The following is a 26,156-nucleotide window of genomic DNA, read 5'->3' on the forward strand; positions in this document are numbered from 1 at the left end:
AGACACTTGGTTCACCTGCTCAAACACTGATGTTGAGACAAACACAGGCAACTCTTCCATTCAACAAATGGCTGTTAGTGCCAATCACAAAGAGTAATGAGGAAGTTAAGGCTCAACTATTGAAAAAACTTCATTTGCGAAAGGTATACTATGACAAAACCAGTAAACCTCTTCAACCATTATTGCAAGGTAAAGCTGTTCAAATGCAAACTCTGTAAGGTCATGATCATGTGGGAATCATAAAAGACATTTGTGTTGAACCAAGGTCTTACACAATTCAATCCGAAGGTGTAGACTACAGAAGAAATCGCAGACACATTTGTCCCAGAGTAGAAGCCACAACAGACTGTGTGTACTAGTGATTTCAGTTCCTTGACTAAATCACTAACTGATCAACTTCCAGAAAATGGACAGTCTTGTTCTCATAATTCTGATATATCAAATAATGTTTCTGTTTCAAATAAATCTCCAAGGAAAGCAGCTGACCCTGACAACATCATGGGCAGGGTACTAAGGGAATGTGCAATGGAACTGGCTACAGTACTCACTGACATCTTCAATACCTCACTTCATCTAGCCAGTGTTCTGAAATCTTCAAGGAAATGACTATCATTCCTCTACCCAAGAAACCACAGCCAACAACGAATGACTACTAACCAGTTGCTTTAACCTCAATGGTAATGGAGTGCCTGGAGAGGCTGGTCAAAGATCATATAGCCTCAGTCTTACCTGTGACACTGAACACACTGCAATTTTCATACAGGACAAACCGCAGTACAGGAGATGCCATCTCACTAGCACTCCATGAAACACTGAACCACTTAGAATGAAAAACTGCTATGCAAGACTGTTATTGATTGATTTCAGTTCTGCCTTCAACACTGTCATCCCTCAGAATCTGATATCGAGGCTACTTCAGCTGGGCATAGACTCTCATTTATGCAACTGGATTTTGAGCTTCCTTACTGAAAGGCCTCAGAAGGTTCATGTGGGAGACAACAGCTCTGGATGTATCATCCTGAACACAGGAGTACCACAAGGGTGTCTTAAGTCCTCTCCTTTTCACTCTGCTGTCACATAACTGCATGGCCAGACATGAGACGAATAGGATCATCAAATTTGTGGACCACACCACTGTTATAGGCCTAGTCAAAGATGGACAGAAGGAGACCTACAGGAATAAGATTGATCAACTACTGGTCTGGTGTGACAACAGTAATCTAGCACTGAATGTCAGCAACACAAAGGAGTTGATTGTTGATTTCAGAAGATCTCAAGTACCACAGAAACTTCTAGTGATGAAAGGGATGACAGTGGAAAGATTCAAGAGCACAAAGTTATTGGGTGTTCATATCACGGAGAACTTATCCTGGTCAGTCCATGTATACAGCACAGTCAAAAAAGCTCAGCAATGCTTGCACTTTCTAAGGAAACTTAGGGAGGCAAAGTTACAAAGCGCCATACTTCAGACCTCTTATATGGGCACCATTGAAAGTGTCCTGACCAACAGCATTACAGTCTGGTATGGGAACTCTAACAGTAAGGATCTGAAGGCTCTCAAGAGAGTTGTAAGGTCAGCAGAATGAATCATTGGTACCTCTCTTACACCTCTGGAAGATCTACACAAATGCCGGTGCATCGACAGGGCCATAAAGATTTCCAGTGATCCAACGCATCCTGCCAATGGTCTGTACACTTGCCTGTCCTCAGGCAGGAGATACAGAAGCCTGCATTGTAAGACCGCCAGACTAAATAACATTTCCTTTTCTCTCTCCATTAGATTGTTGAACTCTTGATAAAAACAAACCATGAGTCTGTTGAAACAGTCAGCCACTTCTGTTACATAATTAGCCTATCAAGTGACTTATTTTATGGATGTGCAATAACCAAGTGCAATATTAAGGTAGTTCACCTACCACACTGAAAGACTGTAAAGTGCAATATACAAACTGTGCAATATTTCAGTCTAATAGATATGCTGCTATTGTTTCAATATTACTTTGACAATATTACCTTTATATTGTTCCTTGTCTTCCTTGTCTCCTGTTCTATGATGGGTGTGGGTCACTGCTGTCCTACTTTACTTACAAATTGCTACTTATTAAAATTCTACTGTGATATTTTATTCTCCGTCTATATGTGTAACTGTTTCCTGCACTGAGAATGAAGCATTGTAATTTTGTTCAGCTACACTGCTGTGCAGTTCTAAATGACAATAAAGTTTTCTTTGACTTTGACTTTGAAATCTCTTGAGACAGGTCCTGTTCCTAACGGTACTTGAAATTTGTACGTGAGTAGGGCAGGAAGAGTCTGCAAAAGTAACGCTAGATATGTACAGTAAACTGCATTTGTAGCCAAAAAGCCAATGTTGAAGTGTTACACAATGAGTAATTCTTGAACGTGTTTAAGAAATATCAGTGCAGATCTGTGCACGTGTTTGCAATAGGCACAAAGTAAAGAGGGAGGATGTAGAACAGTGTGCTATTCTCTGCTGTCTGTATCTTATCAACCACTGTAGTTCATAGGTTCATAGGTTCATAGGTTTATACTAGGCTATCTGCATCCACAGGTCTAGATTTCTCTTGAACAGAGTCAGATAAATCTATCCCTCCAGCAAAGGAAGTTTCCAAGTTGGGGGGGACGGTATTAAGCTAACTGTACTGAGCATGTGTTACAAGTAAGACGTAGAATGTTCATGCAGAAGCAGCTATGTCGAGTGTACAATAAACCATCTGTTAAACTGCCACCATGTCTCTACTCATCACTCAATGCCCATATCCATAATGGACAAGGGTGCTAAACCAGGATTGTGGTTTTCCTTCCATTTGTCCAGATTACACTTGAACAGAGTAAGATACAACCTTTGTTTTATGTGGAGAAGAAGACAATTCCAGAGAAGTGGTATTCTCAGTCACATATATTCAGTTTTTTGATGCAGAAGAGAATAAGATCTCTCAATTTGGTGTTTATGCCACTATTAGATGTGTGAATGTGAAGTAGGTCTGAAAGCATGGAGTCGGTTGAAGCAGAGATAGCCTCTCAGTAGCCTGTAGGATATAAAGAAGAGGGGCAAGACTTTGAGATGGTTATTTGTATCTTTAATGGTTTAGGTCTTTGATTTATTTTGTGAGAAAGCATTTTGGTTGTACAAGTTGTGTCAAGTGTTTGGAGGGGGACATACCAAAATGAGGTGTTATACTCAATAATTAGCCTAATAAGTTTTATTTGTGATTTTACTAATAGCATAATCCATTTACCTTCTAACTCTGCGTGCTTTCTGGGCTAGCTGCACTACGTGTTGTTGAAGTACAATCTCTTGACATTAAGATGCATTAATTAAGACCCTGGAATAATTGATGTTCAGGAACTGTTAGGTGTCTTTACTTTCAAAGAGGCCATGCCCCTTGCAAGACCTCATCTTTCTGTGAGTTTCCTCTGAGTACCATGTTTTCCTCTTAGCAGCATGCTCACTGATAATTTGCTGTGTGTGTATGTGTGTATGTGTGTAATCAGTCTCTGTCTCTTACACACATACACACACATGCATAATTCGCAGCTTCTTAGTTCAGGAAACAGAGGAAAAGTCATTAATGTGGGGCAAAGGGTAAAATCATAGCCACATTTCTTCTAAGATAACAAGCTTTGCATTAGCACATATTTTCTGCAGGTTACAAAGCCAAAAACATAAATGTCTGTCACTATTTTGTTTACTAGACAAAAAAAGTAATTTTATTAGGAAGATCCCAAAAGTATGAGGCAGGCAAAATTATGGACATTTTGCAAATTCACAGACAGTTAAGAGATACACACACACACACACACACACACACACACACACACACACACACACACACACACACACACACACACACACACACAACCATATCACAGCATATCAATCTACTTCTCTATCTAGCTATCTTTGTTTATTTTCTTACTTGTTTTTTTCTGTATTTTAGATGTGATAGAGTACTTATCCAAATGGACCCTTTCCAATCTCATCCTAGAAATACATACTTGAGAAATATATAATAAAATAATACTTTAATATGAGTATTGTGTGACATAATTTGTAGTGAATACAAAACACGTGACTTAATGCAGTTAAATGCATAACAAATCAAATCAAATAATTTTTTCCACCTTACCAGGCATCTGGAAGAGCAAACGAGAAATGTGGAATAACATAATACATGGGTAAAATGTCTACTAAACAGCATTATGTGTAAAGAGAACAATTTGCCAACATGTGTCTTCTATATAGTTGTAATTGCAACACATATTTCTTTTGACATTCCTCGGCATAAAATAATTCTCTGCTAATATGTCATAAATAAAAACACATGTTTATGATATTTACATATTAATAAATACTAGGGGAACAAGGCAGAAATGAGAAAGCCATAACTGTGAGTGTTTTTTCTGCAAACTATAAAGAGACATTATAGCTTATGGTACATCAATTTCTGTTACTCAAGGGCACAGCCATATAATTAGCATACGTGTTGGGCTTTAGCCACATACCAGGGGTGCATGAGTAAAAATATTTTAATGGTATTACAGTGGCTATTGATGCCCAGTTCTGTTATCTGCTGAGTTACCATAACATTAGTAGGAAAAGTTTTATAATTACCAGAAATGGAAGTATGTATTTCCATTACCTCTGAAATACACATCCTTGTATGTAAACCCCTGTTCTGTGGTGGATACTGCTGTAGTCATCTGAACATTTGTGTTCTTATCTGTATTACATAAAATTGCCTACATTATTTTTGTCACAGTACCTACCAACTATCAAGTCTCACCAAAATGGACTGGACTGGAGTCCATTCATTTCTCCATGTTGAGGAGACCCTAGAACCACAATAGCAGGAGCTGTCCTGAGAGGCCATCATTCAGGCAGCCATAACAGCTGTTTGTCTCCTCACTGATATCCCAGCTATGTGGGCATTTTGAATGGCTAAACCCCATTCCATCTGTTTGGGACAAGTTACCTGTATCACACAATGCCCTTCCTGTTAAACAGTACCCTTCCTAATGAAGGCTAATACCAGTAAGTTGCTTGCTGGACCAAACACCTACCCCTAGGATGCTTATACAACACAATCCCTCCTCTGATGGATTGTCCAATATGTATCCCATACTCCCTCCTTCCCTCCATAAGGCATGCCCATCCTAGTCTGCCAGCTCCTTCACCCATCAGAGATGGTAGTCTAATGTTAGTCACTTGGTCATTAGTCAGAACTTTATCCCTCAACGCCAGTGGAGCTGGCTGTTATAACATAGCATTGTGAAATTTTATGCTAGTGTCATGAGTACAACAATTGTATTTGTGTCTTACAGTTTTTTATATATAAATGTTTGAAATATGAGGTAAAACAAATCTTTTGAGCAGGCTTTGAGAAAAGAGAATATCACATGAAAGGAGTTTGTAGGAATTAATGACCTTATTAGATTTTGCCTGCAGAGTGATCCCAGCGGGCACATCAAGCATGTTGAAAGTGGCAGCAAAATGGATAAGATGCTAAAAGCCTGAAACACAGTTTAGAAGTACACTGCAATTTCATTTGAAAATTCAGTGGGGTAGTACTCTGGCAGGAGGTTAGCATAGATGAGGAAACAGAAATAAAAATAAATGCATACTTATTCAAAATATCCCTTCTCTGCATATATTCTGCATGTATAATATGGTAATTATAGTTCTTTAAAAATTGCATATTTTGTTTTAAAATGTAAAATATCACAGATATACTATGATCATGGCATGTGTAATTGTAATTACTTTAAAAATTTTGTTTCTGCTAGACAGCGGTGACATTATTCTGTAACTGCTATGTCTTATTTTCTAAATGATTATAAATTTCATTTATCCCTGGGCTGAGCTGGATAATGGTGCAATGGGATCAGGGCTCCTCCTCCATAAACAAAAACAAATACATGAAAATAAAACAAATAAGTGAACACAACTGCTGGGGAGTCAGTGCAGGATTTGTGTGAGAGGGGTATGTTAGAGGAGGCTGGTTCAGCAGCAGGTGGCCATGATTATTAGTGGTAGGGTTCACTTAGTCATATTGGAGATGGAGTTTTCCCAGAGGTAGAAACGATTTGCAAACATGGTATTCCATCTCATATCAGGCAACACACATGCATGTTATACAGTTTACAATTAAGCTGGGAATATATAGCACTGCATATAGCATCAATGCTAGAGCTGGTACAAATTTATTTATTTATTTATGGTATTGGCAGACATATGAGAGTGGCAACTAATAAATAAAGCCCTTAGTGCAGGTACTTGGATGACATACAAAAAGGGATTACAGCATGTTATAAATATTAGAAGGGTGCACAGATGACCAATGATGTGGTCCAGTACAGTAAAACAATGAAGGGCACAAATCCTGTTATTGTTGGATGCAGGCTGGAGCAAGGGGAAGGCAGCCTTACACCTGGAATGCTATCAGCTGGCTTTACAACTCCAAGGGGGGTACAGTTCAAAAAAGCAAGTAAGATAAGGCTGGAGAAGGAGATACCCATGCAACTCAGATAGAAAGTACCCAGGTGGACCTACAGTAATGCAAGCCTTATTTGACTGACTTATTTGACATATCATTATGGATATGAGATTTGGATTTTTCAGAGCTTATGTTTAATATCCCTATGCAGAGTAGTTAATTGGTCAGAATTAGCATGGTCTAATGGTAAACAGGAACAACCTGCAGATCTGCATACCTGGAATGTAAGGTTGCAGAGTAGGAGTCATGCATAGGTGTTAAGAACTGATGCAACCATATGGTAGGAATGGGTGTGATATAATCTTGCATTCATAAGATGTGAGAATTTCAGACAAGGGAGGAAGCATATGGGTAGCCAAGTCAAAGGCAGACTAAGAATCAAAGTGACAGTAAGTGTGGTTATACAACCCGGGAACTATACTATGGGAGGAAGTGCAATGTTTGCAACAGTAGAAGGCATGGTGGGCCACCAATGGAGGTTCATTTTTTGGCATTAGAAGGGTACCTTGCTGACACAGTTTCTTGTGAGGGTAGTACTATAAAGAAGTGGCAGGTTATATCCCAAACTATCTACCCCATACTCAGATAAGATAGAGGTGGCCCCTTATGCACAACAGGTGGGGGCATCATGGGATAGCATTCAGTAATAGGGAAGATGGAAGATTAATGCTTACAAAAGATATCTGAGAAGTAACCCATTATAGCACACATCAGACTATTGCCTTTTAAACTGCAAAAACAAGATCTCATGCACAACAGGAAATGTGAATATCTGGTCATTCTTATATGAAAAGATTGCAGAAGATGGTTGTAACGGAGAACAAAAATATTACATAGTGAAATTAGACTAAGGTTGGTACAAACTATAAAACCTGAGGGCAACTGGTCAAGATCTTACTAGACCTAGGAGGTAATGATATATGTTACAGTGTGAAGTGTGGATTTTGTGGTAGTAATGTAAGAAACGGTAGCATTCTTAAGGGAACACTGGCCACAGGCTCAACTGTTATGGTCTGAGATGATTCAGAGGATGAAATGTCATAGAGCCACATCCATCAGAAGATCAGAAAGGATTAGACACAGGATTAATTCCACCATGGGAAAATTCATGGCAAAGGTTAATGGAGTGTACGCAGCATACAGAAACATAAAAAAGGAAATGGCCAGTAATGTATTATGTTCAAGGTCCCAGCTAGTCATTGCAAGATATAGCAGCTTTTTATGCATATTTAAGGGAAAGACTACAGGGTAGGTAAGGAAATGTACTTTCCAAAAACAAGGGGGGGTTCTTCCACTCTTCAGTGACAGAAGACAGGATTGACAAGGGAGCCAAGGTAAGTGGGGGAGGGTAGGATCAGTGATTGTCTCTGCAGCCCTCCCACAAACCGAGTAGCATCATGGGAGAGAGTAGGGCTTATTAGCCAGGTCTCCCTTGGCAGATTGTAATGTGTACTGTGTGCGATCGATACAGAAATGATGATATGGAAGATAACAGGCCTTTGATGTAATGCAGGATAAGTCCGGATAGTGACAGTGCTGCTGCTCTGTAGGGCTAGGAAACTGATGCACAGACCGGTGCAAAACAAGATCTCCCAGAAGGTGCTGCCTTTGCACATATCTCCTGAATTTAAATTGGTAAACACTCTGCCAGTAAATACATGGCTGTGGCCATTTAAAGCCAAGGATGTTGTTCATAGGTTAATACTAGGCTAAGTGCCCTTTTGAAGCCTAGCCAGTTACTTCATGTGAGAATCAAACCCTGCACTTTGTGTCTTTAAGGTAAACACCTTAACCATTATGCCATCCTCCCACCTGTCTTTATTATATGACAATTGTTGGTAATGGCTGAAGTGTAATAAAGATAATCGAAAAGCAGTGGTGGAAGCAATAAATACAATTCTGCACATCATAAAGGTATAAATGAATGTAACAGAAATAATGTTTTTGTGTTTTGGTGCTGATAGACAGGTAAGAGCTATTCCTAGTCTCAGACAAACAGATGCCAGACCACACATTCCACCTCCTTGAGTACAGGAAAACAACATAGGTCATGCAATCCTATCCTACCCTCTGCCCTCCTCTACCTCTCTTCCATTACCCAGGCTGCTAATCAGACTTGGGTTGTCTGAATTCTGTATGTCACAAAGTTAGGTACAATGAATTCCTTGAATAATCTTATTACAGTATGAAAATCTAATGCCTACAATGTATTGCATGATAAAGTGATTCTTACAACATTACACAATCAGTTATAATCCCAAGGAGATGCAGAAGATGGCCTCAAAACTCATAAAAATAAAGTGAGTACATTCCATTGCTTATGAAGAAGATGATTGCCTGAAATGTAGGGAGATAAAAAAGTGACTGCATGACATTGCTGATGTTGAGGAAGATGGCATCCCACGTGTGTCCACTTGTAAGTGGCTGTGATACCAAGAGTGAACATAGGAACAAAGGAAAAATACTATCTCAGAAACACCTATGCGTTTTGGAGTGCCATACCTTTAGCAGCTTACACACATTCTTGAATTCCTCAGCATTTTCTTAAAAATCCAATGTAAAAAAGCATAACATAAACATATGCAAATATTTTCTGAACAATAAAAGCTAATAAAACTATACAACCAGCAGTGTTCTCAGTATAGTGATATCAGTAAAGGCATTTATAGTCTTTCCATAAATGCTATATCATAATGTACACAAACTTCGAATTAGACATTTTCCAAACTTTCAGAAAAATTGCTATATCTTGGAAATTGTACAACCTAGACACATTTTGCTAGCACTATCTTTAAAGAGACATAAGCTTTCACACAACACCAGGAAATTCCTGTCTGAGTGCATTTTTAGTGAGAAATTTGAAAACACATGCTTAGTTGTATAATTAGGAATATAAATAACACTGAATATTTCTCAAGATGTGCAACTTAAAGTGCAAATATCAGTGTAATTTTCTTCAGCTATATCTAAGGCATTGTTCCCAACCTTCCATCTCCAAAATGAGGAACTATCCCTCATAATGTGGAACAAATGGGCAAAATGTGGAACATATACTAATGGCTTACTAACAACTTCAACTAGGAAGGCCATAGGATGGTTAAAATATGCTGGTTTTACTTATAAAGAAGATATTTTAATGAATTAATATGATTCATTTCTATTTACAATGGATTTCACTTAAAAAAAATTCCTAACACTGAATGTGTGACAGAGTCTTTCAATGTGGAACTTTGAGGAACATGAACTTTTTAAGACCCCAAATGAGATACGTTCCTCGTAATGAGGTACACTTGAGAGGTATGATCTAAGGTTTCAACATATGCTATACAGCAGTTTGTATGTCACTTGGGTTTTGAAGTGTCAAGTGCATCTGGAAAGACTGCATATTTTCATAATTATTAACAACCATCCATTAGTATTCCAGTATAGTGCGATATAAATACAAATTGACAGTATATTTTCATGTCACCCACCATACCCCTAAACTGCATATAGGTCGCTCGGTTTTGAAAATATGAACATAAATATGAAAATATGAATAATAAGTAGCAAAAAGTGATTAATTTCTCTACTGCAAGACATCATACATTAACAATCTTAGTGTCATGTTATTAATAAGTCTTTGCCCTTTCTAATATTGCCTGTTATTAGTCGGTAAGTGACTTAGTTAAAGAAGTAATACCAAAAAATGGTCTGGATGCCATAAGGAGGTATGATTGTTAACTGAAAATAAACAAAAAAGGTGCTATAAGCTTGAATAAGGCGTAAGATGCCTAGGTTTATACATCTGTAAATGCACAACCTCAAAGGTTTGTGGCTCCTTTTTCAAGCTCTTAATAGTATTTACTTCCCCAAGTGAAGCATGGCTTTTCATGATAATCCTAAATTTGAGTCTACCCATGAATATTCAAGACTAGCTTTAGAGACAAAATAGTGCTTTGTTTGAACTGCAATTGTAATAGTCAGAGGACTATTATAATTATGTAAATGCCCCAAACAGTTGTCCACCGCCTGCAAGCCAGACACAGTGGAGGTTATGTTATGAGCCTGATTTAACAGTCAATCCAATGACTGAAGATTACATCTAGAAGCAGACAAGCTCAATTTAAAATAATTCAGAAAAAAAAAAAAACAATACAGAACAAAAAAGTACACTAACCAGTTGAAATAAGCTCTGGTGTGTGTACTCCAGGGCTCAGGTACTCAGAACAAAGGCAGTCTGCACTCCTATCACCAACGCAAAACTAGCTGCTTGAGGTCTATCTGACAGATTACTGAAGCAGAGCCCACTGTTTAAATCAATACAAGCACACTCAAAAAGTAAGTAGAAAAATTCTTAGCCCAGCTCTTACAGTTCATGATTTGAGGTTAGTCTAATGCTTCAAGGTCACAAAGAGGAGCAGACATGTTCAGCTTAAAGCAAAGCCATTGAAACACTATCTCTGATCCCAGATATGTTTCTGCTACATGCTGGCAGGGATGCTAAGGCTTCATAGCCACAGAATGAACTGATGTTTTATATGATCTGACATTATCCAGCAGTAAACTCAGAGGGTTGCTAACAAGCAGAAAGCAAAGGAAGAAAAATACATGCTGACTAGTGGGTACCTAAGGGGCTTGGTGATAAAATCTGAATGGTCAGCATACAAATACCCCTCCATCACAACAGAGCAACCATACATGCACAGACATGATGGGGTTCACTTGAAGAAAAAAGGACTGATCATCTCCTTCTGGTCATTTGGGTACTTCTTGAATTCTTTTGAATACAAAAAGAAAAAAAAAGAAATTAAAAAATGAGAACATGGGAACTACATAACGTAAGACACCCCACTTTTTTTTTTTTTGTAATGATCAATACTAATATTTGGGGTATAAATAAAGTAATACTGGTTCATAGGTTCATAGGTTGGTATGAGGCTATTGGCCCTAGGGCCTATACAAGCCTAGCCATAACATTTCCCTGGTTTTCTTACCACATTATTTACTTCCCTGGACCCCTGTCTAGCAGGGGGACTGACGTGATCCCCGGGGTGAATTTCCTATCTCCCATCCAATCATCAAAGTTCCTTTTGAAGAGTGCCAAAGAGGCACTCTGCTTGACATGTATGGGCAATCTATTCCAGAGACTGGGAACTCTCTGGGTCAGGAACCTATCCCTCCAGCATGTTTTGTTCATTGTGATGACAAGGTTTAGATCCCTGGAGAGTGTGTCTCTGAGGGATTGGGATTTCTTTAAGTGGAGCATGTCCAACAGCTCAGGGTTTGACATGGCCTTGTATGTTAAGCAGAGATCGCCTCTGAGTAATCGATATGCCACAGAGTATAGCTGGAGTTTATTTTAGATGGTCAGCATAAGGCATTTGCTTTAGGCCTGTGATTCTTTTAGTGAGGTATTTCTGCAGCCTTTCCAGTTGTTGTGGATGTCTTAAGAGGTACATACCAAACAGTGCATTGTATTCTATAATGGGTCTAATGAGGGATGCATACAGTGGGACAATGACCTCCTTTTTTCTGGATGAAAAGCCCTTAGTGATTAGGTGTGCCACATAGAAGGATTTCCTGACTGTTGTAAAGATGTGGTTATCGAAGGTGAGAAGACTGTCCACCTCTGTCCCTAAGTCTCTTATCACACTTTTGGTGTTTAGTGTACTGCCACCTATGTGGTAATTCATGGGTACATGCTTTTTTCCAAAGGAGATAACTATACATTTCTTGGCACTGAGTTTGAGCCCATGGCTCTGGCACCAAGCATCTGTTTCTGTAAGGCCCTTTTGTAGAATATCCACATCATTTGGTGATTCAGTAATGGCTCCCAGTTTGCAGTCATCTGTGAACTTTGTTAGCCAGAGTCCCTTAGTGATGACTTGTACTTCAGAGAAGCAGATGCCAAACAACAGTGGTTCCACGACTGAACCCTGAGGTACTGAACTTGTCACTTGTCTGGAGCTGAATTTGGAGTCTGCTACTTTTACAGTGTGGGTTCTGTCAGTAAGGCAGTTGGCAGCCCATCGAGTGATGCATGGATTAATGCCCAGCTTAGTAAGTTTATCTATGATTCCAGAGTGGGGGATGGTGTCGAAGGCCTTGACGAGGTCCACATAGACTGTGTGGACCTCCTTACCCTCGTCCACAGCTCTGGAGATTGATTCAAAGAAGGCAATCAGGTTCAGAAGACAAGATCGGCCCTTCAAGAACCCAGACTGGGTGGGGTCCAGTGTTTGATGTTTGCCAGTGTCTTTGTTTATAAGTTCCATGATAACACGTTCCATGGTCTTGCAGATCAGGCTCATCAGACTGATGGGGCGGTAGTTCCCAGGATCCAAGGTGGATACCCCCTTGTGGAGTGGAATAACTGTAGCTGTGCGCCACTCAGTGGGCACGAAGCCTGAGGTGAGGCTATTATTAAACATGACACTGAGGTGTGGTGCTAGTTCATTTTGTAGTTCATGTAGTACACAGCCCGGGATGTCATCTGGTCTCATGGATGCTGTATTCTTAGCTTTGGAGAGTGCGTTTTTTACCTGTGTGGCAGTTATTACCAGAATTTGGCAATCTTTTGGTATTGAGATGGGCCCTTTAGGGGCTGAGGGGGGGTGAAGTTGCCACTGAATTGATCTGCCAGGATATTGGCAATATCCTTGGGATCAGTATATTTAATGCCATTCTGCTGTAGCTCAGAGCAGAACTGAGCATGCAATTTAGATTATCGACATAGCTATAGAATGCCTTGTGGTTGTCTTTGGAATCTTTGGCAATTTTATTTTCGTAACTACCTTTTGAGGATTTTATAAGGGATCTCAGCTTCTTACTGAGGCTGGTAAGGGAGTTTTTTGCATCCTGGCATTTTCCTCTTTTCAGCAACTGTTTCTTTCTTTTGTTGTAAAGTTTGTTTATGGCAGGGAACCACCAGATTGGCTTCCTTTTTTTGGAGGAGAGCATCTTCGTTCTATTTGGGATGGCATGATTCATGCACGAGTGGATGTGCTCATGCAGTGCCTTAGTGTAGGATTCATCAGTTGAACTTTCAGTTCCCGTCTGCATGGGTATCATGAAGTTTGTCACTTCTGACTTGAGTAGCATGAAGTTGGCTTTGGAGAAGTTTTTTACAGAGGTTTCCTTACTGGGGGGTGGGGGAAGGATGTGGATGTCAAGGGTGATTAGCTCATGGTCAGACCTGACCAACGACGGGGTGACCATAGATGTGGAACATCGATTTCCCATGTTGGTAATGACCAGGTCTAGGATATTGGAGCCCTTGGTGGGACTATGGATTAGTTGATCCAGGGCATTGGAATTTATGAATTCCAAGAACCATTGGGCAAAGGTACTGGTACACAAGTAGTTTTCCCAGTTAATGGCATGGTAGTTGAAATTACCCAGTATCAGGGTGTTTAGTTGTATCTTAGTATTTTCCAGTATGTTTAGAAAGGTGCAGTTAGAATCTTGGGGCATGGTGGGAGATCTGTAGCAAGCTACAATTTGGATTGCAGTCTTACATAGTGTTAGTTCATAGGTTCATAGATTAGTACTAGGCTAACTGCCCTTGCGAGCCATTTTTTTAAGCCTAGTCAGTTATCCCTCTTGTGACTCAAGAACAAACCCCTTGTGTTGTTTGTAAGGCAAACAACACCAACACCAGAGCCCACCCCAACTGTTGGCAGCTAGCCTGGTGGTGTGAATATCCTTCGTGATTGTGGACACTCCTCTACCTTTAGTGCTTCGGTCCTGGTTTGGTGGCCGAAAAGTGTAGTAAGTGTTGTAGCCTGGTATTACAAGAGTGCTCTCTGGAGCCTTGAACCAGGTCTCAGTTACAGCACAGATATCGATGTTCTCCATTATTAGGAGTTCCTCAAGAGAGTGCATTTTGAGGTTTAGATTTCTAGCATTGAGTAGCATTACCTTCAGATTTTGCATGCTTGTACCTGTTACGGTGGTGGTTGTGTCCTTTGAACTTTGTCTAAAATAGGCACTATATGGGTGGCAAGAGCCTTATCCAGTAACCTGAATCCCAGGGGCGACAGGTGCAGACCATCTTTGGCAAAGCATTGTGGTCTGTCGATCATGTCATCCCAGCCAAACAGATACTGGATCCCATCTGAATGACACCAGAAGCTTAGCCAATTGTTGAAGTCAATCATTTTGTCCTTATACTGTGATATCCTTCTGGGCGAAGGCAGCATGCTTCTCAGGGCTAGGGTCATACCTGCCTGGGCCACATGATCCAAGAGCTCTTCCATTTCTCTTTTCATGAAGTCCAGGGGGGTACGTCTCAAGTCATTCACTTCAACATGGACAATGACAGGGTCATATTTGTGCTTGTTGTGGAGTGACTTAAGTGCATGCCTTATGTGGCGGATTCTGGCACCTGACAGGCAGCTGACTGTAATTTTCTCCTTGTTCAGCCTGGTGAGTGGGACATCAGTGTGCCTGTCTATAGAGTCACCTATGACTAAAGTGTTGGGTATGCTGTCTTGCCTTAGGGGCTATTATTGGGTGGCACACTGGTGTTGTGAGCTATGTGAGACTTTGGTTGTGATTGGTATTTGTTTGCGTTTCAACTTCGGAGGTCCTTGTTGCTTAGGCCTCCACATATGAGGGTTTAGTGTTGCTATGTGAGGGTGTTGGTGGTGTGGGTTTAGAAGGACTATGTGTTGCTAGTGCGGGTATTAACCTTCTCGTCTGTCTAGCACAATCTTGGGTGGAGAGAGCTTTGCTTCCAGTTTGGCTATGTAAATGCATCTCACACAGGTTGTAGTGTTGGCTGGTAGGAGGAGAGGGTTGTCTGTGTACATGAGGCAATGGCTGCATTGCCCCAGTATGCCCAGATTCACCAGGTGGACACGGGAAATCACTGGAAGCTGACCCTTGAACATGCCTGGTTTGGTGCTTTTCTTTGTAAAATACAAGAGCTGTTTTCCCTTACCTTAGAAAGGTACTTTTCAATTTTAGGCTGTTTAGTGCCTACGATTATTTTTTCCTTATTAACAAGGAGAGCTGAGTGCTTGTATCATTTTAAGGCTTCCTAGTGCTTTCCAGCAGGTTTTAGAGCAAGTGCTAGTCACAGGGATGCTTAAAGGTAAGATGAAAAAAAAAATAGTTTATCCTAAACAGTGCAGTGTATACTAGAGGAGTTAGATGTGAAAGTAGGTAACTTAAGATTTACCTATCTAAAAAGTTAAGTTTTAGTGGAAAATCACTTTTTTTAAAACCGCAAGATAGATTGAAAGGGGGTGGTCACTTTTGTATTCTGGTACTATGGAATACAATAGGATGGCCAATAAATTTAAATAGTTGAAGGGGAGTGATTTCACAAAATGATAATTTTGTGCTTACTCACACAAGCAAGTAGAAACAGAGAGTGAATGAGATATATGGTAAATTAATATAAGGGGAAGGCAACTAGAAAGACAGTGGTATTTAAGAACACTACAGTAACCACGTGGGAGGGTGGGGAAATACATTTCTGCCTGACTCATAAGAGACAGAGCTGTGGTCTCTTTTCAAGTTTTAATATGCAGTTAAAAGCAGAATACAAGTAAAACACAAGGTAAATAAAACAAATCACAGTATTCAAAACAGAAAAAGGCAATAAAGTAATACAACAAATAAAAAGCAAACTAACCTTTCCCTCACAGCAAAGTGCAGCAGAATCTGGGTGAGCCTTTCTAGTAAAGCTGAATTGCTTATAACTATATCTGTCTGTTTCTGTACACAGTGTAATTTAACTGTCTTTCTCTCATACTATTTTCATAGCTGTACAATATTAAAGTTGTGTGCGTGTGTGTATGTTTTTGTGCATGTGTGTGTGTGTGTGTGTGGATGTGCATGTGTGTGTGTGTGTGTGTGTGTGTGTGTGTGTGTGTGTGTGTGTGTATTATTTTGCCCCCTTTCCTGCTAACCATCAGATCCTATCTCACTGTTACTGGCCTATTTGTTCTCCTTTACTGGGGTGAAAGCAGGCTGAGAGAGGTAGTCACTGAGGCAGCCAGGCAGTCACTGAGTCAGCCATCAGGAGTGATTAATATATATTTTTTTGTGGTAAAGCATCCCCCTGTGCATGCTCAGCTAGGCAAGCTATGCTGGTTCCCTAAGGGATGTTGCTAGCAAATACTCCAACTCCCCTTCTTCAACACATAAGAGATGATTTCCCAAATCTCTGCTGGCAAAATCATAACATCACAATTTATCTCCATGTGCATGCATTCTTCCCCGGTCCTTTGGAAACAGGAGTAGGCCAAAGCCCTTCATTTCTCTCCATTCCTACTTGATCCCTCCAGTTCCAGGGTAGCTAATCAATCCCCACTTTCTTAGGCTGTAGTCATAGCTCCATCTATCTTTGCCATAGAGCCAAGGTTAGTGCAACAGTCCTGAAGTCACTTTCTGGCATGTTCATCACAGTCTTGTGTTTTGCAAAGAAAACACTGATGTGAAATGACTAGTTCATTCAGTTAAAATACAAGGCTCTTTTCTAAAAGGTTTGCAGTTAAAGATAGCAATCTAACATGGGGGTGGTTAATAGTAGCAGTGTTGAAAAAGGTCCTGAATTGGCTCAGTTGGCCTATCCTGGTAAAAAGGGGAATACATAGAATATCATACAATTAAGGTTTTACAGTAAATGGATTACAAAGTAATTACAGTAAATATGCAGTATCCACTTGACAGTAGTGTGATGGACTGTTTTACAAAGCCTAATCAACACATAGGTTTGGTATTGTGGTTTATTTTCATGAATAATTATTTTTTTTATTTATTTAACATTTGTTAACCGTGAAAGTCCGACTTGGAACAAAGCCAATTTTCAGCAAAGGCCCAGGGAGAAACACTCCAGACGCATGTCTTTGTAATGTGGGAGGAAACCGGAGCACCTGGAGGAAACCCACAATAATGCAGGATATGCAGACTCCACACAGAAGGCACTCCAGCCAAAAAGTGAACTGGAGAACCTCTTGCTGAGAGGTGACAATGCTACCCCATCACCACTGTGCCATCCAGTTATGAATATGTATCATAAGCCAATGTTTATTTTTTTAAATAACTTGAACCAGAGGAAGTTTTTCAGGTATCAAATGAAAGCTTAATAATGCTGCCAAAGCAGTCATAGGTTCATAGGTAGGTACTAAGCTATTGGCCCAGGCTAGGGCCTTTATAAGCCTAGCCAAACAGTACCCTGGCTATTGCCACCCAAGAAAATTATTTTCCTGTGCCCCTGTCAAAAAGAACCACAGAAGTGTTCCCCGGGGTTAATTTCCTATCTCCCCATCCAATCATCAAGATTTTTCTTGAAGAGTGCTAATGAAGAGCTTTGTTTGATATAGATAGGTAGTTTGTTCCAGAGTATGGGAAGTCTCTGGGAAAGGAATCTATCCCTCCAGCATGTTCTGTTTATTGTGGTGAAAAGGTTTAGGTCCCTAGAGCATGTAGCTTGGAGGGATTGGGATTTCTTTACATGGAGCATGTCCAACAGCTCTGGGTTTGACATAGTTTTGTATGTTAGGCAGAGATCGCCTCTGAGTAGGTGATATGCGACAGAGTAAAGCTGGAGTTTTTTGATACGGTCTGCATAGGGCATCTCTTTGAGGCCAGTAATCCTCTTTGTGAGGTATTTCTGTGGCCTTTCCAGTTGTTGTAGATGTCTTGTGAGGTACATACCAAAAGGGGCGTTGTACTCTATAATGGGTCTAATGAGTGATGAGTAGAGGGGAACAATGACCTATTTTTTCCTGGATGAGAAACCTTTTGTGATGAGATGTGCCATGAAGAAGGATTTCCTGACTACTGTGGCGATGTGATTATCAAAGGAGAGACTACTGTCCATCTATGTCCCAAGGTCTCTTATCACACTTTCAGTGTTAAGTAGACTACCGCCTATGTGGTAGTTCATGGGTACAGAGTTTTTACCAAAAGGGATGACAATGCACTTTTTGGCATTGAGCTTGAGGCCATGGCTTTGACACCAGGCATCTGTCTCTGTGAGGCCCTTTTGTAGCATGTCCACATCGTTAGGAGTTTTAATTATGGCTCCTAGTTTGCAGTCATCTGTGAACTTTTTTAGCCAAAGACCTTCTGTGATAACCTGTACTTCAGAGAATTAGATACCAAACAGGAGAGGACCTAGGACTGAATCCTGTGGTAATCCACTTGTCACTGGTCTGAAGTTGGATTTAGAGTCTGCTACTTTCACAGTGTGGGTTATGTCAGTGAGCCATTTGGCAACCCATCTTGTGACATAGGGATTTATACCTAGTTTAGTGAGTTTGTCTATAATTCTAGAGTGGGTGATGGTGTTGAAAGCCTTGGCAAGATCTAGATCGGCTGTGTGAACCACCTTACCCTCATCCAGGGCTTTAATGACTGCTTCAAAGAAGTCTATCAGGTTTAGGAGACATGATCTGCCTTTTACAAACCTGAACTGGGTAGAGTCCAGAGTTTGGAGATTACCAATGTCATTGTTTATAAGTTCCATGATGATATGCTCCATAGCCTTGCAGACCAGGCTCATCAGGCTAATGGGGCGGTAGTTCCCGAGGTCCGTAGTGGCTCCCCCTTTGTGCAGTGGGGTAACCGTTGCTGTGTGCCATTCAGTGGGCACAAAGCCTGAGGTGAGGCTTTGATTGAACATGGTACTTAGGTGGGGTGCCAGTTTGTTCTGTAGTTCATGTAGAACGCAGCCTGGGATGTTGTCAGGTCCCATGGATGCTGTGTTCTTGGCTTTGGAGAGTGTGTTTTTTACCTGTGCAGCCATGATTACATGAACTTTGCATTCTTCCGGTGTAGAGATGGGCCCTCTAGGGGGTGAGAGGGGGATAAAGTTAGCACTGAACCTATCTGCCAGGATGTTGGCAACATCAGTTGGTTCTGTATATTTAGTGCCATTATGCTGTAACTCAGAGCAGATCTGAGTTTTGCTATTGAGATTCTTGACAATAGCTGTAGAATGCTTTGTGGTTGTCTTTAGAATCAGTGGTGATTTAGTTTTTGTAACTAGCTTTGGAGGATTTTATGAGGGATTTCAGCTTCTTATTGAGGCTGACCAGGGAGTTCCTCCAACTCTTGGGATTTTACTCTTTTTTGCAACAGTTTATTTTTTCTTTTGTAGAGTTTGTTTATAACAGGGTACCACCAGATTGGCTTCCTTTTTTTGGAGGATAGCATCTTGGTTCTGTTAGGGATTGCATGATCCATGCACTCATTTAAGTGCTTATAAAGTGCAATTGTATAGGATTCAGCAGTCATATCTCTATTGTACATGAGCATGGTGTCGTGAAGTCTGCCACTTCTGTCTTAAGAATGTGAAGTTGGCTTTAGATACATTTTTTATGGTGGTTGCCCTAATGGGGGGTGGAGGTGGGATGTGCCTGTCTAGGGTGATTTGCTTGTGGTCGGATCTGGCCAACGAGGAATTGACCTCTGTGTGGAACACCAGTTGCCCATGTTGGTAATGACCAGGTCTAGGATATTGCTGCCCCTGGTGGGGGTGTGGATAGGCTGATCCAAGGCATTGGAATTTATGCATTCCAGAAAATGTTGAGCACAAGAGTTGGTACATGAGTAGTTTTCCCAGTTAATGGTGGGGTAGTTGAAATCACCCATTATTAGGGTGTTAGGTTGTACCCTAATATTTTCCAGTGTATCAAGAAATGAGGAGTGGGAATCCTGTGGCATGGTGAGGGATCTGTAGCAAGCTACAATTTGCATTGCGGTCTTGCCCAGAGTTAGTTGCACGGATAATCTCAGATGCATTTTGCTGAGCAACTAGCCTGGAGGTGTGGATATCCTTAATGAATATGGACACGCCTCCGCCTTTAGTGCTTTGGTCCAGGTTAGGTGGCCGATAGGTGTGGTATGAATTATAGCCTGGTAATGCAGGGGTGCTCTCTGGAGCCTTGAACCGGGTCTCTGTCACTGCACATATGTTGATGTTCTCCATGTTAAGGATTGCCTCGAGTAAGTGCATTTTGATGTTTAGACTTCTAGCATTAAATAGCATTACCCTCGGATTTTGCTTGCTTGTACCTGTTATGGTGGTGAATTTGTCATTTGAACCTTGCCTAAAAAAGGCACTACAGGGTTGGCAAGAACCTTAGCCAGTATCCAGAATCCCAAGGGTGACAGTTGCATGACATTTCTGGCAAAGCATTGTGGTTGTCGATCATGTCATCCCAGGCAGACAGATACTGGATCCCCTAAGAATGACACCAGAAGCTTAGCCAATTGTTGAAGTCAATCATTTTGTGCTTGTACTGTGGTATTATTTTGGGTGATGGCAGGATGCTACTCAGGGCTAGGGTCATACCTGCCTGGGCTACAAGATCAGAAAGCTCCTCCATGTCTCTTTTCATCTAGTCCGGGGAGGTACGTCTCAGGTCATTCACACCAATATGGACAATGACAGAGTCATATTTGTACTTGCTGTGGAGTGACCTGAGTGCATGTGTTATGTAGAGGATCCTGGCACCTGTCAGGCAGCTGACAGTAACTTTCTCCTTGTTTAGCCTGGTGAGTGGAACATCAGTGTGCCTGACTATAGAGTCACCTATGACTAGAGTGTTGGGTACGTTGTTATGCCTTATGGGCTGTGGTTGAGTGGCACACTGAGTTTTTGGGCTATGTGTCATTTGGGTTGTGTTGGGGGGGGGTGGAGGTTGCTTTCGTTTCTGCTTTGGAGGTCCCTGTGGCTTGGGTAGATATTTTTTGAGAGCCTCCGTGAATGCAGGTGTGTGTTTTGTGTTTCTATGTGTGTATTTTGGTGGTGTAGGTTTTGAGGGACTATGTGATGAGTGCGGTGTGGTACAAGTGTTTACCTTCTCCTCTTGACTGTCTAGTCCAGTCTTGGGTGAAGAGAGCTTTTCTTCAAGTTTGGTTATATAAGTGCATCTCTCACAGGTTGTAGCTTTGGGTGGTAGGAGAAGAGGGTTGTCTGTGTACATAAGTCAATTGCTGCATTGCCCCAAGATGCCCAGATTAATCAGGTGGACAGGAGAAAACACTGGGAGATGACCCATAGACATGAATGGATAGGTGCTTATTAAGTACTAAAAACTGTTTTCCTCTAGACAAGTCAGGAAAAGTGAGTACTGTAGTAATTTGTAGGTTATTTAGTGCTTACAATGAGTTCTGAACAAGTGCTGAGCTCAAAGAAACAGATTTGTGTACTGAAGCTAGAAAACTAACTAGTTCTAAGAAACAGAATTAAGCTAGAAAGCTTCCCTCCAACACAGAAAGAATTGGGGGCTCAGAAGCTTACAAACATTTCTGGATACAGCAAATCTGTATCAGGAATAGACAACTTATAGAAAAGGCAGGAAAGCTTAGAAAATATATATACTTTTTTGTAAAGTGGAAAGGAGAAAGGAGGAGCATAAGCTAACTGGGTGGGCCTTCTCAAATGTTCTCCCTGGAATAGGTAGAATGAGGTAACGACACTAGACTGGGAGGAGTGTCCCAGATCAAATTTACAGTAGGGGTGGGCAACTGCAAAGCCCACCAAGTATAAAAACAGGATACCAAGAGGGAGGGACGGTGGGAAACAAAAATCATAAACAAACCCAACCAGTTGCTTAACAATTGTAGAAAATTCTACTTAGTACCTCACACACAGTGAGTAAAATAAAAGTGCTATAAATAACTCAGAAATAAGCAAAAACAGGATACTTAATGTTATATATCAGATTAGTTAGCTTAGAGCCCTTCCTCCAACTTTCTCCAATTAGCTCAGTGTGAAATGGCAGAAACAGGCACAAGTTAACTTCTTAAGTAACAAAGTTGAAACCTGAAACAACTTTAAGAAAAGCTTGAAAGAACCAATGAGGTGCTTACTCCAAGATGTAGTCCAGGCAACGCCAGTCAGCCAATGACCACAAACAATTCACTCTCACTGAAATTCTATACTGGCCCTGGCTAAGCTATGATGGCCTGGGACATGTGCTCAGACACACAGCCTCTACTAACAAACAACTAGTCCCAAAACACAAACCTGAATATGGACAATGCTACGCTACCAACACTACTTAGGTAGGAAAAACTGCAGAAATGTTGAAAGAGATAAAGGATCAAGGAGACTCTAGAGAATGCTTTTAACTGCAAACAAGTTATATGATACACTCCTAGCAGGAATTCAGAACAAGCAAACCCAACCAGATACATAACAATTGGAGAAATTTCTACTTAATACCTCACACACAGTGAGTAAAATAAAAGTGCTATAAATAACTTGGAAATAAGCAAAAAACAGGATACTTAATGTTATATATCACAGATTAGTTAGCTCAGAGCCCTTCCCCCGACTTGTCCGATTAGCTCAGTGTGAAATGGCAAAAAAGGTCTGGATGCCATAAGGAGCTATATAATATACTCGATTGATTAAAAAAAAACTTGCAGATATACGTAAATGTCATTTCTTTAAACATCTCATGCAGTGTCTACTTGCTCCTAGCCTACACAGGATGATCAGTAAGCCTGATGTTATGATTTATTTTCTTGTAGAATTATGAATATGTACCATGTATTAAAACATCTATTAATAAAGGGAGACACAAGAAGTCTGCATGCTGCTTCATGCTATCAAATGAAATCTCACACAATGTTCAAAATTTTTTATGGATACCTGATGATTAACTGATGTCTAACACCAGCTTGCAGATATTTACATGTGCTTACCAAGAAAATATACAGATATGCATAAATATAATATTATGTTTCTGTAAACAATGGATTAATACTAACAATCTGCTTTCATTAAGGCTTGACTCCAAAATAAGACATTTATGTTGACTCATGAAGGTAGTTTCAGTGAAGGTAAATAACTTGAAAGCTTTTCACTAGAGCTACCTTCAGGGAATATAGGACAAAAACTTTGTTGCAGGGGAGCAAAGCCTCCTGCACCCTCCATTTGGGAGGAAACTGCTCACACCCCCTGTACTTATCTATTCCAAATTCAATGTCACACAACAGTGGAGAAAGAGGCAAACTTCACTGTCAGCAAAGGTAGGGTTGGAGAACAGTGTTTAAACATTTTACATTCATTAAAACTAACTTCAGTGGTTTGATATGCTCCCAATGTCAGCCAGAACCATTTAGGTGTATCCATCACTTATCTTACCTGAAGGGTGGATCACTTAATTACTGCAACCCTAAGGAAGACCAGAAAGTTACATTTGCTATATCATCCTAGCTGAGGCAGAGCTAGAACAATTTTGAGACCTCTGGTTAATTCAGAGGCTATAGATGCAGCTTTTAGATTCCTTTTGATGAGGCAGAATAAGTTACAGTATATGGGGTGTGCATTTGCATGGGCACTGTTTGAGGGGTCCAATGCATGGTTAGAGAAGGAATTGATATAGCCAGTAACAAACAAAGGTTGGCTTTTTGCCAATATGATTTTGTCATAATTTCAAAAGGGGTGGTAGAAGTACCTGAAGACAAGATTAATTTTAGGACCTGAGAGGTGCTAATTAATGAGGAGAAGACAGATGGATGACTGGAGGTGTTGCGGTTTCTTAGACGAGAAGTACCCACAATTAAAACAAGTGCTGCTTCTTCCCTGCAGGCAAAGTAGAAAAGCTGAGTAGTGACTGAGACAAAACATCTTCAGGTTGCTCAGAAGGAAATAATAAATGAAGCTGTAGATTTACTGAATTTTGAAAATGGGGTAGTTTAGCAAGGGAGGCCAGTGATCAACTGGATAAGCAATGATCTCAGTAACAGAAAGAAAACTCACTAGGTTAGGATTAGTCCAGCCATGTATGAAGATGTCAGAGCACAGGAACATTTTCAAGTAGGCTATAACAGGGAGCCATTGTCATAAAATGTAGTTAACTGAAGAGGTTTCTAGAACTAGCTCACCCACCTGGTTAACACATAAATAAAAATAAATAAAGAAATAAGTAAATTGGTTCCTCTACTGATATTCTAAAAATGGTAAAACTGAGAATGTTACTTTAAGGACAAAAGATTCCAGAAAAAATTAGCAGAAGGATGAAATATGTTGGAAATATATAAAGATATTAACTGGAGATGCTTTCTACATTAACAGTGCCTTCTCTGGAGAGAGGAAATGAGCAATAGATGCAAGGGAGGTTTGGTTTCCCAATGCGAAAACCATTAATTCATGCAGTCTGTCACTAGTGGTTGTGACCTGAGTGAAATATAATTTACACAGAAGACACAGTACTTGTCCAAATCTGAAAACTGCTAAGTGTTTCTGCAAGCTTCTCCAGAGTGGGCCAGAAAGATAGTCAGTTTCAGACATGATCTGGGAGACTTATAAGAAACTATAGCTAGCATGATGAAACAACAGCACTAGTGCATATATGACATTTTTGAGGGCTGTAAGCAAATTCATTAAAAGGAGTGTCTGTCTGGACACACTAGTGGAAGGTCAATTAATCAAATTTCTGGTAGATCAGGACGCAATGGAAATGAGAGCTGCCGCTGCTACCAACCCCTGTTATTAATGGTGGAAGGTGCAACTAGTAAGATAGTGATAAAACTTTAGCATTCAGTACATCTTTGAGGCAACTTGGTGCCCTTTCCTCTATATCTTTGAGTAGAGCCAGGATAAAAGACCTTTTCTTACAGTGTACTAACCAAACTGGAGGGCAATCAAATAGACTGAACGTACAAATAAAGAATATTCTCAAAAGGTATATTGTACCTGTCTCACATTTTATATTATGCTAAAACACGTTGATACCATAATTTAGGACTATTGCTTTCACGTTTTTTGTGGCATTCATGTTCCATGTCACTCAGGGTATCTTTGCTTGTTTATGTTTAATCTGTAGTTATTTTTGTATTCCATTTAAAGCAGAAGTCTGTGTATTGGTAGCACATAATTATTTGTTTGTAATCTATGTATCTGGTTTTGCATTACAGAAGAAAAAGATTATATTTGGAAGCACGTAATTGCAGGGTGCCTTTGTAGCACAGCTGTTAACATCATCAAAATGATATCATGAAAAGACATGATTCAAATCTTGGGCAGTAGTCTTAAGTTTTTCTCACAATTCACTATACACATGATTCATAAATGTATATACCACGGCCCAGTGGATTGGCAACACATTGCTAATTACTGAAGATGATGCATTTCATTCAGACTTAATAGTAACTGTACAACCACTGTAAAATACAAACTGACTTGCTCTGAATGTCCTCTTGTGAAGAATTGTGGAACTGATATAAAGAAACAAGTTTCTAGGTAGCTTAATTGATGGGTGTCAAAATATTTGTGTGACTTCAGGATTTAAATATTGTATATTACAGCATGAAGGAAATAGTACCTTCTTAGTTTTACTGTATAGTAAACAGGTAAGGCCTACTAGACATAAAAGTATGTTCCCAGGTTTGACTTGGGAAATGCCTGTGCAAGGCACTTATTCAAAGTCACGCAGTATGCAGGTGAAAACTGTGGAAATTAACTTGATATATTTCATCTACAGTTGTTTTAACCTACTTTCTGTTCAGCTACATGTAGATATTGGCATACAGTTTTCTAATTTAACAGGTTTATACATATACTCAAAGTACTGCAAAACGGAAACAAAAATCAGTACTTGCTTTCTACTGATATGCTATTTCATTAATTTCCTTCTCACATTTGGTTGTCATAAATGCTTTACTGAACCACTTACAGCAGTC

At 40.2% G+C, this 26,156-nt stretch overlaps 1 protein-coding gene across 2 annotated transcripts in view; it reads left to right on the forward strand.

The window, feature by feature from the left end:
• LOC122806395 (receptor-type tyrosine-protein phosphatase U-like) overlaps positions 1-26,156 on the forward strand; it is a 1,549,454-nt gene that overhangs the window by 994,272 nt on the left and 529,026 nt on the right. The gene's annotated exons all lie outside the window — the stretch shown is intronic.

Source organism: Protopterus annectens, chromosome 1.part1 (assembly GCF_019279795.1).
Source record: "Protopterus annectens isolate FY-2018-M chromosome 1.part1, PAN1.0, whole genome shotgun sequence".
Taxonomy (NCBI): domain Eukaryota; kingdom Metazoa; phylum Chordata; order Ceratodontiformes; family Protopteridae; genus Protopterus; species Protopterus annectens.